A 14,421-nucleotide genomic window follows, 5' to 3' on the forward strand; every position below is an offset into this window, starting at 1 on the left:
TTTGAAGACACAATTCTCTGTATGGACACTTGCCATGAATTTATTTTGTAATGTTTCTGTGTGCATGTGGTAGGGAAAACATTGTTGTATGCTACAAAATCCGCGTTTTGCTTTTAGATTGGAGACTACATGAGACTCTGACAGATGGCGGGAAACTCTCATCAACTGGACATAATACGGTAAAAAGATGGCCTTCAAAAGTGACCGTTGATTCGCGTCGAGTTCTTTCTTACATACTGCATGACCTATCTTTTTTATTGTTTAAATCAATTCGGTTTGGAATGCTCTTTAAGAAAAGGTATGGTTATGAGGGTGTCTACGCGCAAAAGTTTGACTTTATTTTTCGTTGAGGTTGTTGGTTTTACATTGAATTTGTTAAGGAAATATTTTGTAAATTGTGACCTTAATGTACTCTCTGCAACAAAAGTGATAATGGTGACGAGATGCATTTTCTTCTTGAATATCCATTTTTCCAAGCCAAGAGTGAAATAAATCCACCGTAGATTGAAATGTGATCAAATTTTAAGATCTAATATATATGCTAGCTGCCATGGTGTAAATATGACATCATTTATGAAAACCAAAATAACATTGTTGAAGCGTTAATAATTATATACTACTTTCGGTGTAACAAACCAACAACGCACGACCATTCACGGCTATCAGACATTTTAAGGGACCTTTTCACGTTTTGGTAAATTGACAAAATTGAAAAAATGTTTCAGATTCGCAAATTTTCGTTATAGTTATGATATTTGTGAGGAAAACGTTACCAAGCGCTAAAATATCCATTATATGCATCTTTGACGATTAAAAAACCTGAAAATTATAAAACGTTGCAACACGAAACGATTGAATAATTTTGAGAGTTCTGTTTTTGTCGTTATAATTTGTGACACTACGATGATTGCTTATATAAAGTATAAAATACTTCACTCACTGTATGAGCTTTTTAGATCCAATATTTACATTTATCAATATAAAGCATTTAATGACAAACATCCATACATGCCGACATTTGTGAAAAGGTCCCTTTAAAATTTAGTTAGAATTTGAATATTTAAAGCTTACATAACTTGTCTTTGTATTACATCTAACATACTTTGCTAACAAGGACAAGTAATTACATATTCAAAAATAAAAATTATTGTATTATCAACATATGAGAAAATTATAATCATGCACTTACTTTTGATTTAATTATGGTAAAGCTATGCTATCCATTTCAGAATTGTATACACGCTCCTAGTAAAAAACAATCCAGTCATACTGTCTATGAAATTTTTCACTGGCTACTGACCAACTAGAAGTAAACATCTTTTATCATATGCTGGCCAAATACATACATTTGTAAACACCATCCCTGTCGTATCATTTTACTGAGTAAACGAACCATAAGCTACATCAAAGAGCTTTAATACTTTCCAGTATAGTATCAGTATGAACTCTTACTTTCAGAATTGAAGACTATAAAAAAGTGTATAATTAAACATTTTAGCAACCAAGACGTGGGGTGAGCTGTTCTTAAAAATACTCCCACGCAGTATATGGCACAAAATAATAAAGGCCTGATGTTACGTCGCTCATAAAATGCTTTACATGTACATCTTATACCTCATCATTGGTCTCTCACTAGTTATATACGCGCGGTTGAAATGGATATATAATTATAGAATATTCGATGTCATTGTTCTATATAACAAGTGCCCCATGTAATAACCATAAATTATACTAAAGCTTATTAATGAAATTGACATTTTATACTGATACACTGATGGTTGTTAACCGTTCTCGATGTTTTATTTCCGAATCGATGTAAATAATGTGATACGTTTTTTTTCCATTGTCTATATAATATGTATTATGTAGACAATTACTTAATGTAACTGATATGCAATTTATTTTAATATATAGCATTGAAACGATTCAGCACGGATCTTTCTATTGTAGTTCCTTTACACACGCTATTCATTTAATGATGTTGCCTTTCTTAATTGTTATTTTTCTCGTTGTTGTTTTGTCTTTGTTGATGTGTGTCTTCACAATAACAAAATATTTCTGATATGTTACTGCTTAAAATGTAGCTTACTTGAATGGGTCGAACACGGATAGTCCTTCTTTACTGTAATTTAACTGCTAATTATTATTAACCACAATGGCTTTTTATATGTTGTTGTCGTTGTATTTTAAGATAAATGTTGATTCTTTGTTTTCTTGTCTCAACAAAATAAGTTTATAGTTTCACAAAACAATAAATAATAAGGAACGCCCTGATATTTTTCTGTAATTTCTTAAATATAAGAATCACATTCGTTCCCATTAAAATGATATCCTTCTAAGATGGTTTGTAACAGCTCAGTAGCTGATTAAACTCCAAAGATCGCCGCCGCTCCTCCCCATATACTCCATATATTTCTTCACTGACGAATTTTCCAATATTTTAATGAAATTGTGTAATTATATAATTTATATGCGCTCACTTGTTGTCACAAATCACGCATGTCCATTGTATTGTGTGACATGTGAAACATAATACAGACTTGTTCTTCTGTCGGCCACAGTGTGGCAAACAATATTTTTGCAAAACAAACAAATTCGCAAAAAAGGAATCCGTACGATATTTGGGATTGTTTAGGATAGAATACACTTCACTTGCGGTCTTCCCGATTGAAGCATTTACCGGTCAACCGTTGATTTATAGTATGGTATTTAACGTATATTTGCCTGAAAGAGACTTTGTGATTTGTTGTTGAACGCCTGTTCTGTAAAAACGCCTTACTGCATATAAACCATCGCATCCGGCATTATTGTGGTTGGTGTCTGGCATTCTATCTTAGTGCGAGCCGGTGCTGAAGTTTGCTTAGTATTGTATGTTTGCTGGTACTGAAAGGCGAGGCAAGTTATGTGATATATACCCGACAGAATATGTTAACGCCTCACAACTTGGCAATGCGGGCAAAAAAACTGAATAAGCTCCTTTGATGCGTTATCATCCATAAGCTAATTAGTGTTATTACTTATTAATTGCCATAGTCATAATAACATTGATTTCTTCACTAAAAAAACTTAGATGTTGAAACTGTGAGTATAAATGTATGTCGTTTCCACAAATGTGTTACTAAGACCTTGTGTATTATGATGAATTGATTCTGTAGTTACCAGGCTATAGTATCTAGTTATAAATGAAATGGACTAAATAGCCGTAACCACAAGTCGGTTCGGTTATCTCACCTACATTAATTCCGCAATTTTGTTGCCGAATTGCGAAAAATACCGGTACCAGCCAAATTGCGAAAAAATAGCGCGAAAACAACTAGAATTATTATATTATGTCTTGAAAACTACAAGTTGGTAATTGGAGTTATTTTTAATTGGTACTTAATTTCTCAAACACCTTTAAAATATTCTTGTTGATGCTTGTTAGGAGAAATGTTTAGTTTCAGTGCTCCTTTGATTGATTCTCTTCATCGTATACATGTTATCATTCAATCAACCGAGGGCTTGACTGCACTTATATGGTCTAGTTTCACATTTACTCAGGACTGCCATCATCGACAGTTTAAGTTGTCTCAATGCTTTTCTTTGAAGATTCTAATCCTTGATTCCAGGCGCTTGGTAGAAAGGTAATCGGAACCCTGCATCAGGGGAGCCAACCGGCCATTTCAGAACGTGTCTCGAGTGAGGGTCGCTCCTTCGACATCCAAACCCGTAAGCGAACGCGAACTAAAGCACGGAGACGGTCAATATCATCTGTCGTTACCTTTTCGACGTAGCTTTTCACCTTAAAAGACCTTTACATAACGGCAGCAGAAAGGAATGAATACCTTTTAATTTCATTTGCTGAACTGAGAGAAATCACATAGAACGTTGGCTGTCGGTCACATAAATTCGCTGGTGTAAGGAATTCCGGAATAATCTCTATTATGTTTAAACGACACATTACGGCCCAGTTACAATTACGCGTTAAATCGATCTCGCATAATTTAAGGATCGGCGCTCGGTCACCCGTCAAGGAAAGACTTAATGGACTATCGATACACGTTTTTTTTGTAAACATTATTGCTTTCACGATGAGCGATCACCGCTACCGAAATATAATGGTGTCATTAAAACAGGCAAACTGTTTTATTATCTAACAACAAATGTTTGCAGCAGTTTGCAGTCCAAATGCCAGTCAGTCTGTAAACCGTTCCTGAAAGCCTGAATAGGCTGCCAAAATTGTGTGCTATGTGTGTGATAGTATAAACGCCTTTAGACCCATTTTCGCATGATGCGGATCTGAAAGTGTGATTTGAATGTATAAAAAAAACTGCTTGTTTATCGAATATTAACATACCATATATTTCGATGGGGAAGGATTAAACGTATAATAATCATTGTGAATATCACTTTTTTCTTACATGTCCGTTTTATTTGGAATATAGATCCAAATACATATCAAAACACATTTCAATAAGACCTAGTATGCATACATTTTTAAACATTTAATTACTTCCAATTAAGTGACCCGTAGGAAGTTATGCATTACGTGCTTTAAGAAAAGCGATAATTGTTTGTTTTTTCTTTGACTCAACGTTTTTCCACTGACTTTTGTTAACACGTGGTTTATATACTGAATTTATTGTTTATAAGAACAAACAACACTCTCGCGCATTATGTACTCTTATCTTAATTACTCATGTTTTGACGTATGTATGAAGGTCGAATCGAGGACACTCTGCCAGAGGGGTAATCACGTGAAAAACAAGATGGCGTCAACCATGCTGAGTTTTTTTCTCCGTTTTATACCCTTTAATGGCGCAAACTTTCCAGCCATATCGACAAAAAAGTGATTCGCGTTTATATCGTATTAATATTTATTGAACGGTATTTAGGTAAAAATTACATCAATCTGTATGACTGTGTCATGATTCTTGATGGTACTTTAAATTTGTATGAATACACCTGTTCATGCTTCATGACACTTACTTACATCGTGCCTGATGTCGAATGCCTTTTACATTCGTCTTAATGGTATCATTCATGCGTACAGATGCAACATTCTTGTTCGTAAATTGCATACTGGTTATGCGTACGTTGGTTTAACGAGATGGCAAGCTGTGAGTTTCGTCGAAGCACAAAGCGTCATACAATCATGCATGATACAATGATTTCAATTGACAGTCGTTCCGAAATGCTACGGTCGAATACGGAAATTTACGGCATATAACGGATTTTTTTGTTATGGCAGAAAGTTGCGCCCCTTTAGACATAATTAGATGGTCCTAATTTTGAGAGGTTAAGTAGATTATCTATTAAGTAAGGAAACATTTCAGCAGCATCGTCTGGATATGTATTTTATAAATTACAATGTTTTGTATTATTTTACATTTTGATTTACCCTATAATCATTTATTTTCATCTACATGTTCCTACATATCTATTTAAAAAAAAATGTTTTCCCTGCCGAAGACGGAGAGATATTGTTTTGACGTGCCCCATCCGTCCGCAATTCGTCCCTCTTTTCGTGTTTTCCAGTAACTTGCATGGGATATTATTTAATTTAAAAATGAACGCGTATTATCGCCCCTTCGAGTCGCCCATGATGCGACTGTGTTTTCGCACGTGAGCCTGGTCGCGGCAACCGCGCTCGTTATGCCGAAGGTATGCGCCCTCAGCCGGCCGGCCGACCGACCAACTCACCCAACCATAAGGAAGGTGCGCTATAAGAGAGGCGGCCGAATCCCGCTTCCGCTACGCGAACTCCCTCATTAGTTCGACTGGTCGCCGCTCGGCTTCGGTTGAAAGACCGCGACAAGTTGGCAGGACACGTCAAGGCTGTCTCTATCGAAGTCACGTCAGCCGTGTCCGACTGAGCGTATCGGGACTGGCTAGTTCTAGTCCCGTTTGCACCGCCGATGGCAGGCCTGTGGTTTCTTCCCGCTGGCCGGGTAATTATGCGACTGGGACCACGGCAAGCCGCTTCGGCGTCCGATTACATTGAATAATTTGAAGAGTTCTCTTGCTGGCGTCATATGTTGTGATACTACGAGGGTTGCTTTTATAAAGCATAAAATACTCCTCTCATTATGCGAGCACGATTGGCCGAGTGGTCTCGGCGATATCCTATTACTCCAGGGGTTAGTGGTTCGAGCCCAGATGAGGGTTATTTACGGTTCACGGGAGGGATAAAAATCATTAAAACTTTGATTTGGTTTTTCTTCATTCAATGTGGTACAATATGGTCGAACTATATATCATTTTAAAGGTAAAGACGGATAGAATAACATAAACACATTTTTGACATTCAATGTTTTTTTGCTTTATTCATATTTTTGTTTAAAACCAATACATTTTTACACTAATTTACAAAATCTTAAGTTAGGAAGGATATGCACTACCGTAAGTTGAATAAATACAAAGCTATATACATACACAAGGTCAAGTTAGCAACATTTCACAGAATATTATTGTCAGAAAACAACAAATGAGTTATTATTCAACTGCATTTTTTGGATACTTTTCCTAAACAAAGCTCTAAAAATAACTAAAATGAACTACTTTTAAAAATCCAGGTATGGTGGATAATAAGAGTCACCATTCTATTTCAAGGGCTTATCGATATTGCTATAACCAAATGGAAAATTTTAAACCATCTCAAATTGAAAGAAATTGCAGACGACATATAAAATTTTAAATAAATATAAAGAAATAGGTTTGGCTGGGTAGAAATCATTGTGATAAAAGGAGATATTGCTCATCAATAACAAGATTTTATGAGTTTTGTGCAGACGACTCTAGAAATCATAGTTTTACATAGAAATACACACCTAGGTATCATGGTTTTTTCTTTCTTCCTTCCTGAACAACTACTGTCCTTGTACCGTTTTGAATAATGTGTTCCTTTTGGCAAACCGAATCTTTTTATACATTTGTATATCGATTCCTTCTACCCATTTTGAAAGCGTGGCACTCGCTGTGCTCCGTAGAAAAAAATGTGCATTACACATCGGTCGAAATCACGTGAAGTAGTAAGAAAACCTGGTATGTGTATTCACATACCTGAGAAAACACATCATTATTTTGACAGTTGGGTGGCGACTAGTAAAACAACTGTTAACATTAATCAGGAAGAGATCGCGATTAATAACAGAAATGATCACACAGAGATATAATCACTTACCCCATTTCAAAAATTTTCCCCCACACGTCTTTTTTTAGTGTATTTGTATTGTTTTTTCTGGAGCCGAAGTGCATCTCACATAATATCCATCCGACTTCCGTTGTTTTCACTTTCGTTATTAAAAACTCCGTTTAAAAGAATTATTTTTACATTTAGGTTGTTGAAGCGAATTATTATTATATATTATCAATAAAATAGTATACCGTGATGATTTGAACGGAGTTTCGTATCGATCTTTCTGTCAGTCTGTAAGCGTACTATTTTGTGCGCAATAATACAAGTACATGTGATTCGACAACAATTGTAAACATTGGTGAAATGCTTCTTACAAAGTTATTTTTTTGGAGTATTTATGAGGTCTGATCATGCAGTTTGCACACATCAACGGAAAGATTACAATCCAATGCATTTGTCATTGTCAACCGTTTGGACTGTGAATTAGGCGATGAGTGAGTTTTAAGCATGTTTCTTTCAATTTTATTAATTTAAAAATGGCTGCCCCCATCGTCATGAAATGACATGTGTTCGAGTTTTGATATTTCTAGATATGTAAAAAAAAAATACTATTTAAGCGTCACTTGCCCTCATCAATGTCGATATTAATAACTAGTTATATAATTTTCCGCCAAAATACGTTGAATAAACATCATTCAGATTTTTGAAAATAATGTATATTTTTGTGTTAAAATCGCTTTGTATTTTGATTGATTTTGTCGATGGTGTGAGACTTTGCTGCACAAAATTGGTAGCAGTTTGAAGGCAAACTACCTTTTAAGCAAATATGTAAACATTTTCCATGTGGCACTCTTCGTTTAGGCAAATTTGAGTTCAATGCTAGGGGTCCCACATTTTTCAAACTGAAGCCTGCACATGAACCGTAAAGCGGGTATATACGATTTTGTCAAATATTTATGAATTTATATAAACTGTGTAAAAATGAAATTATTCTCGGTTTGAGAAATACGGTATAGTATGGTTTAATACGTGTTATTTAGAAGAGAGATTATGGTAATGGTTTAGCACGTATAATGCACGGGTTTTGTGTGCATGTTTTAGCGCGAAAGCGCACGAGTTTTTCGTTTTGGGGTATATATGATTTGCACATTTAGTGAGACGCCATTCGAGGGTTGTTTTTGACAGGCAAAGTTATGGAGCAAGAAAACGAAAGGGTGATAAAGTAGTTTAGGCGTTCATTTGCGAAATACATAGTATTCGGAAGGAGATTTTCGATGAGAGGACTGATTCTCTGCTAGAAGCGGAATGGTGAGCTGGAACTTCGAACAAAGGTCAGACTTGTTGGTTCTGTTTATTGTAATAACACTGGCAACAACATTCCGATTGAAATTAACACAGGTTGTGTTCCTTGTTAACTTTAATGATAAGTATATTCAATAACATTCTCCATATCATTATTTGTGCTGTTGTTTTTGTTTAGTTCCAACTATTCAGATACATCAATTGATTTGATTATTGGGTAAAAATGAAACTATTTAAGTTCAAAAAGATGTCGCAAATGTAATGGTCTGGTAGGATTATATATAGGTAAGGCCACATAGTGTGTCACTCCAGGTTGTTTTTATAGCAGAGTTAGATCACTCTCCCTCATGTTTTTACAAACACCTTGCTTTATTTTTATTGTTTTTAAGATATAAAACCTTATATGGTAATACATGTGTTACAAGTTTGTGTATTAGTTCCAAGCGTATAATTCAACAAACGATTAATAACAATTAACTGCCGTTTTCCTTATAATTCAGCTAGATGGTTGTGTGCGATATATGACGTGGTATGATAATGAGCGGATGAAAATTTATGCAAACATATCTTTAAACTATTTAGGTATTCCAATTGTGAATTAAGAATGAAACATAAAAAATCGATACATTACTGAAATATATATTATATTCATCTATGAAACAGCTATAGAGACTTGTCTTGTACACTTTTTTCGAAACATGTTTGTGTTGTGCATATATTACATCTCGTTCACTGGATATTGAATAAACAGTTTATACGTTATTGTTGTATACAATTAAAAATTTCTCTAAATTGAATTAAAACATTAAGAGTTATTATATTTTTCATAATAATTTAAGACGTTAAGTTTTCCCTGCAAGGTTGGTGTCAATAATGGTGCATGCATATGTGCTAATTAATTTACGATATTTTGGATAAACTGTGGTATAAATTTGGTTTAAAAAGAGCGTTGACAATAAGACTGTTGTTTTAAACTTAGATGAAAGGCATTTATCGGTTTTGTTAAATTTAGTTTCGTCATAGTTAAATGCATTTTTAAAGATTAGGTACTGTAATGATAACAAAAGTAGACCGGATTTATTTGCAATATAAGTCATTTTGTTTTCGTGATAGTTTTTGTTCTTGTTTGGTGGCCTGTTGGCTTGATGTGTAAAGACATTTTGCTTTTATGGTGTTTGGCCTTTTTTTGAATGCCAGTTAACATGTGTAATTTGCTTATCGTTTTGGTGAAAGCCAGTTGACCAGATGTGGATAAACCCAGTTAGCGCGTGTAGTTTGTTAACCAAATTTGTTAAAACGTGCGTTTACATTTACATTTTTGTTTTTATTTAATGTTAAGATTGTACTGTTCGAAGGATATTATATATATTGGAGAACATTAAATGTATGTTATTAAGGGCCAGATTGGCTTATGTAAATTAACCGGTTGGCTCGGGTTGTCCGTTGACAGTTTGTTGAAAGCAGATTTTTTCAGATGCGTATAAGCCAGTTTGCTTGCGTGTCAATTCACTAAAATGTCTCAAAACACATGTTGAAATTGCATTTACACATGTTTGCGAAGTTTATTTTTTCAGAAGCTGGACAGTTCGAAGAATAATGAATAGTGTAACATTATAGTAAGAGGGCAGCTCGAAAGGTATAAAAAAAAATGATGATGCTAACGTTATTGATGAGGAGGAGGAATAGTTGACAGTAATTTGTGAATGGATAATACTACATTAACGAATTTTGAGTGAATGAAATTATTTTAGGTTTGATAAATACCGAATGATGTTGGTCTATACATATTATTTAGAAGAGAAAATTAGTATGGTCATTGTTTAGCACGTAAAAATGAATGAGTTTCTAGGTTTTGCGTTTAATTGAACAAAAACAAGTAACGGCTCAGCAACAGGGATTATTCTCAGATGGTACATGTATTCCTTTTAGAGTCACAGAAATTCAACTTTGCATCAATACCGGTGTTCTTTGAGATTTGTTTGATGGGTTAAAATTCCAAAAATTTACGAGTTTTGCAGCCGACCAAGTACCTATAGCTTTGTATTTGAGTGTGTTAAGCATTTTGTTGTTTTCAAATTAGTAAATCAAAATTAATACGGTGTTCTAGTATATCAATTGAGCTTATGCTATTGCCATGGAAATTTGAGCCAGGGTTCGATCAGTAGCTTAAAGTATGTCTGTGTTGGTGAATTGAACCTAAAAACAAATGTCAAGTCGGTAGTTTTAATTTTAAGAGCAGAACATACGTATTGATTGTGAGAACATTAGTAAAATGTGTTTGGTATTTGTGCATGTCTTTTGCGGTCATTGGACCAAGTTGTTTAAGGCCAATTGGCCTGATTTTGAAAGCCAGTTGGCTTGTATGGTCAGTTGACCGTTTTTAAAGCCATTCTATATGGTGTGTGAAAGCATGTTGGCTTGTGTTGTCAGGTTACCGAACTTTCTTGGAACGAAAGTCTCATAGAATTTACAATATTTGCAAGATTATTGTTTGCAATGCAGTAACTAGACAGTTCGAATAGTATATTAAGTATTGAAGAACATAAAGGTATGGTTTATGTAGTATGTTATTATTATTACTAGGATTATTATGATGTATTTTATTTGGGTGCATTCGGAGAATTGCAAAGCCGGTAGTTAAAAAAGAGCCTATTACATCAGATATATTAAAGAAATTTTATCACACTTTTGTTTCTGAGAGCGATTGTTCTTTGGGGTATTTAAGAGGCGTTACAATCTTTTTCTTATTTTATGCTGGTTTTTTAGGATAAGTGAAATTTTGTCTGTTAAAAGATCAGATGTTGTATTTTTAGATACGCATTGTGATATTAAAGTTGAAAAGTCAAAAACGGACATTTTAAGAGAGGGTTATACTGTTCTGATTGCAAAAACTAATACAGACACATGACCTGTGAAATTGTTTGAAAAGTATTTGTGTGTTGCAGATATTGCATGTTCATCTACTGATTATGTGTTTAGACCAGTTTATTTGTGTAATGTTAAACACTGTTTCAAATTGATTTCTAATAATAAGCATATAAGTTATTCTACTATAAATGATAGTTTTAAGAAGAAGTTAAGTCTATTGGGTTATGTTTCTTCTAAATATGGACTTCATTCTTTTCGTGCTGGTGGAGCATCTATAAGTGCCAATAATAAGACTGTGGATAGACTTTGGCAAAGGCATGGTAGATGAAAAAGTGTTTCCACTAAGGACGGATATGTAAAAGATTCTTTGAAAGACAGATTATCGGTGTCGCTAAATTTAGATTTGTGAAAAGTCATTATTAATGTATGTGTGATTTGAAATGTATGATGTGTTGTTCGTAGCACATTTAAAGACACTATAATATATTATTATATAAATGGTTTGGAAATGCTTTTGAGTATTATTAAGTTCTGTGTTTGTGTTGTGTGTATGTTCCTTGTGGTCATTGGAACAATTTGTTTACGGCCATTTGGCCTGATTTGGTAAGCCAGTTGGCTTGTATGGTCAGTTGACCGTTTTTTAAAGCAAGTTGATCTGATGTGTGAAAGCCGGTTGGCTTTTGTGAGTTGAACTTATTTTCTTAAAAAGCATGTTCACATGGAATTAACAATCTTTGCAAGTTTATTTTTTGCAGTGCAGTAACTGGACAGTACGAATGGTATATTAAGTATTGGAGAACATAAAGGTATGGTTTATGTAGTATGTTATTATTATTATAAGGATTATGATTATGATATATTTTTTTCCATTTTAATGTTTATCATTAATTTTGAAAATATTGTTTTATTATATCTGTTTAATTCTCTTGTGCATTATTCCATTGGTCATTTGACCGTTTGTGAAGGCCAGAGTGTGCCTGATGTTGATTAGCCGTTTGGCTTGTGTGGTCATGTGACCGTTTGTGAAGGCCAGAGTGTGCCTGATGTTGATTAGCCGTTTGGCTTGTGTGGTCATTTGACCGTTTGTGAAGGCCAGAGTGTGCCTGATGTTGATAAGCCAGTTGGCTTGTGTGGTCAGTTGACCGTTGTTGAAGGCCATAGTGTGCCTATTTTGATTGAATTAATTTTATTGCTTTTACAAATGTTTGTAATTGTATCTTTTCAGTTAAAACACAGTTCGAGAGGTATATAACGTGGTGGAGAATATTTAGGTATTCATTTTATGTTTTATATTATTTGTATTCTCTCTTTGTTTTATTCGAAAGTCCTGTCAAATACAAGCACTCACTCCTATTTTGTCTTTGGTTTATTATTTGTTTGATAATGATAATGATGATGATATGGGTTATAAAGATGATGAGATTTTAATAGTATTTTGAGAATAGAGAATAATAAATTTACTCATAACTATGAGTAAATGAAATTATTCTCGGTTTGAGAAATACGGTATAGTATGGTTTAATACGTGTTATTTAGAAGAGAGATTATGGTAATGGTTTAGCGCGTATAATGCACGGGTTTTGTGTGCATGTTTTAGCGCGAAAGCGCACGAGTTTTTCGTTTTGGGGTATATATGATTTGCACATTTAGTGAGACGCCATTCGAGGGTTGTTTTTGACAGGCAAAGTTATGGAGCAAGAAAACGAAAGGGTGATAACCCCACCCGCCCGCCCTTAATGAACATATGTATGGTTAAATAATTGGTTACATTGCTTTTATGTTTATAATTTTGCTATTATAAAGTCTATATTTAGTATATTTTCAGTTCGGTTTTAGTCCATGTGAGATGGGATCTCAACACGAACCGATTCTTTACTAGGAAAGACGATGGGTGTATTTTCATTTAAGTCTGAAGCAGCTAAGTTTTCTTGATTATTTTGACTCATTTGTTACTTAATATTGTGTTTGAATGAGGTCTTTAAGTTATGGGTGTCATGTTTTTCGAAACTCTCACTTCCTGGAGATAGTACCTCCAGCATACTTATTGAAATATTGGTATGTTTAAATGTCAAGTGTTATTATTTTTTGTTGTCGTTCGTAATGAACGTTTAATTTTAAAGACATTTTTATTGTACGATTACTTACTATTTTCATTTTGGTGTGACTGGTTAGATGTTGAAGTCGGTTTAATATAGCTGTTAAATTCGTCATATGCATTTATATATTTCTCGGAATATTTATGATTTATCAACATTCTTTATAGATGCTTTATGGATTTTATGGTTTGAGTGATTTGTGTGTTTCTTGCTGATCTCCGGGGTGTGTGCAGGATGCTTTTGATGTTTGTTTGTTATGTTAACTTGCGCAATGAATTGATAATGTTTTAATTACATTTTTTACTATAAAATACTTAATGTTACAGTATCTTAATAGCTGCTTATTTATAGATTTCTCTAAATTAGAGGTTTCGGGAGGTGATGAAGGCACCTAGACACCGGTCTCGAGCCATGGGTCCTCATACGTCCCCCTGCCATTAAAAGAAAAAATAAGAAAACAAAAATGGCAGTAGGGTTGCGTATCCCGCTCGCGGTTTTACCTGAATCGTTTATTACTACTGAGTATTGTATGGGGTGTACGTGAAGTCATGTACACTTCTCTTGATTGGTGGTGGTAGATGAATCTTGCAGATATTAGCAGCTTCTTTGAACAAATTAATGTTTCACATTTGTTAATTTATAATATTCAAGCAAGTTAGCGTGATTGATGGGCATTGGGGGCGTCCTGTGTGCACTGTGGGCATCGGCGGGGATCAGTTTATTCAAACAGTAACTCTTTTTTGAGATATATACTTGACGTCTAATTGTTATGAATACATTTGCACTTTTTCACATGACACACATGTGTATGTGAAGTATTCATAATTACATGCCCTACAGCATTTAAATAGTATCGTTTCAGTTCTTTATACACCTGAACAAAGATGTTACACCGTTTCCAGTCGTCTCGAGATTCCTCAACTGAGCGGTGCCGTTGAGGTCTATATCCATTGCGCATACAACATATACGGGCTTCAGAAGAATTGTTTTTTGCATTTATTTGTTGAAAGTCCTGTCAAATACAAGCACTCACTCCTA

The 14,421-nt window shown here is 34.4% G+C and overlaps 1 long non-coding RNA gene across 2 annotated transcripts; it reads left to right on the forward strand.

Annotated features, from left to right (window-relative positions):
• The first annotated feature begins 8,243 nt into the window (after positions 1 to 8,243).
• Positions 8,244 to 14,421, forward strand: LOC127866534 (uncharacterized). 2 transcript variants are annotated; one of them, XR_008043030.1, is made up of 3 exons: positions 8,244 to 10,055; positions 12,043 to 12,093; positions 12,513 to 14,421. It is a non-coding gene; the product is annotated as an uncharacterized LOC127866534 (long non-coding RNA). The 2 variants fall into 2 exon arrangements; XR_008043029.1 differs by lacking the exon at positions 8,244 to 10,055 and having other exon boundaries at positions 10,064 to 12,093.

The sequence above is a fragment of the Dreissena polymorpha genome, chromosome 2 (assembly GCF_020536995.1).
Source record: "Dreissena polymorpha isolate Duluth1 chromosome 2, UMN_Dpol_1.0, whole genome shotgun sequence".
In the NCBI taxonomy this organism is placed as follows: domain Eukaryota; kingdom Metazoa; phylum Mollusca; class Bivalvia; order Myida; family Dreissenidae; genus Dreissena; species Dreissena polymorpha.